The sequence below is a fragment of the Palaemon carinicauda genome, chromosome 23 (genome assembly GCF_036898095.1).
Source record: "Palaemon carinicauda isolate YSFRI2023 chromosome 23, ASM3689809v2, whole genome shotgun sequence".
NCBI lineage: Eukaryota > Metazoa > Arthropoda > Malacostraca > Decapoda > Palaemonidae > Palaemon > Palaemon carinicauda.
Genome location: NC_090747.1, coordinates 41,221,831 through 41,224,330, shown reverse-complemented (window position 1 = coordinate 41,224,330; position 2,500 = coordinate 41,221,831).

Sequence of the window (2,500 nt, the reverse complement as noted above, 5' to 3'; positions counted from 1 at the left end):
TGGTGCAATGATGATTGCAGACGTGCTTATTTGGAGAAGCAGGAGGCCTATCACCTTTGGAAGAGTAACATATCAGATTAGACCTACAATAACTATACTCAGCTTAGAGCTTTTACTCAGAGATTTGATGATTAAACTGAGATGGAATATAATTTAACCATAGAAGAAGCCCTTTCTGTTACAGCTCAAGAACTTAAATGGCAGTCTAAACTTAAATCTCCACTCTTTGGAATAGATGCAACAGTTCCTCCTTTACTTAAACCAGATGGCTCAGTCACTCTCTGTCCAAAGGAAGAGGTCACCTTTTCGGCTAATGTGTTTGTCAGTAAAAAGATTATTGAGAAACTCGAACTTCCTCATTCCTGTTTTCCCGAGGCCAAACCAACTAGTTTAGCTTGTCGAACTCGTGAAATTAAAGCTCTGTTGATAGACCTTGATGCTTATGGAAGTGTAGACCCCAATGGTATTCTCCCCTTGTTTTTTTATAAAGACTGCAGATTTATTAGCTCCAAAGTTATCTGTTATTTTGCGCAATTTGGCAAGAAGAGGAGCTTTCAGTACTTGTTGGAGAATTGGTATTGTTTTTCCTCTATGTAAATGTGTTTTTGGTAGCTCAAGTCCAATTGATTAATGTCAAATTTCCATAACTCCCATATTATCGAAAGTTTGTGAACGTCTTTTGGCAAAACGTCTTAATAGGTTTGCTGGAGGTAATTATCTATTTCCTATATTGCAATTAGGTTTTTGTAAAGGCCTTGGAGCATGTGATGCCCTTCTTACAATTTCCAATGCTATACAGAAATCCCTTGATTGTGGTCAGAAAGTTCGTATGATTGGCCTTGATTTTAGTGCTGCCTTTTGCCGTGTTAATCATGTAGCCCTTGTTTTCAAACTCAAACAGTTGGGAGTAAGAGGGTCGTTTCTTAGCATTATTATTGAATTTTCAAGTAATAGCTCTCAAAGAATTGTTGTTGATGGCACTATAGTAAGTAGAGGAATGTGATATCTGGTGTTCCACAGTGTAGTCTTCTTGGCCCATTACTTTCCATACTATATACACATGACATATGGTTTGGCTTAGAAAACAAGCTTGATGCGTATGCAGATGATGCTACTCTCTATGCATCAATTCCATCTCCTGAATGTAGATCTGGGGTTGCCTAATCCCTTACTAGAGATCTAGCTAAAATTAGTGCATGGTGCAAATTACGGGGTATGATGTTGAATCCTAACAAAACTCAAATATGATTGTTACTAGGTCAAGGACAGTGGCTCCTCAATCTATCCTGAAGAAGTGTTATCATTCTTTCATTCTACCTTGTTTTGAGTATTGTTCCCCTGTCTGGTCTTCAGCTGCTAATTCTTATCTTAATTTGTTGGACTGAAACTTATGGTTTATAAGATTTCTTATTCCTGATCTAGATATATATCTCTTTTGATGTTGTTACTGTTTTTAGAATGACTTATAATTTTTTTTCATCATTTTATGTCCTTTTTTACTTTCCTCACTTGGCTATGTTTCTCTTTTGGAGCCCTAGGGCTTATAGCAGCTTGCTTTTCCAACTAGGGTTATAGCTTGGCTAATAATAATAATAATAATAATAATAATAATAATAATAATAATAATAATAATAATAATAATGTGCATCGTGAAAGAATATTCGGAAAATTATCAACTGTGGTGAATGAATAAAGGGAAGAGCATCTGTAGAGGAAATCCAAAAGAATTTGGGCAAAATGTGTGATATTAAGAAGCGTAAAAGGGAATTTTTCAATGAGGGAAATGTCCAAAAAGGTTACAGTTTCATCTGCTTCTAGATCTGAATGAGAATGGTATGTCAACTTTAAATGGACTCAATTATGAATGCTTCAACAGGAATTTATTACATCAATCTGTATTATAAAACTTACTGTATCTCATAAAATATAATTCCTTGGATGATTAAAATAATATTGAAAGGCTCAAAATACGAAGTTTCTTTACTTTAGGTAATAATTAAAAAGACATTTGAGATATGGGGAAAAGATGTATGGAATTTATTCATTGAGCAAGTGCACAGTCGTATTCTTTCCTTGGTAGGTGGGAGATTTTGATGGGTTAAACAGACCCTGCTGAAAGGAATCATTTACATACGCGATGCTCTAACACCGCTGTGGATTATAAACACGACCACATTGACCTTCTTCCATCCCACACGTGTGGCCACAATGAAAATACGCTGATCTGGAACGGGGTCTAAATTATAGTATGGCGGAGTATCTGTGTCTCTTAAGGTATACCTCCCGAAATCAAACACTGTAGCGTTATGTTTTATGATGGCCAGCCTGATAAGAGGTGTGTGAATTTACAGTGTTATGAACACGTCTTGTTTAGGCGTGTTTGTTAAGTTGGGACACTGACAGAACTAGAAATAGTTATAGGCTTTGCTTAGTTGAGTTTTGTACATTTATTTAGCCTATTTTTATTTCAGTCATACTCATAATTTTCCAATAATTTCTG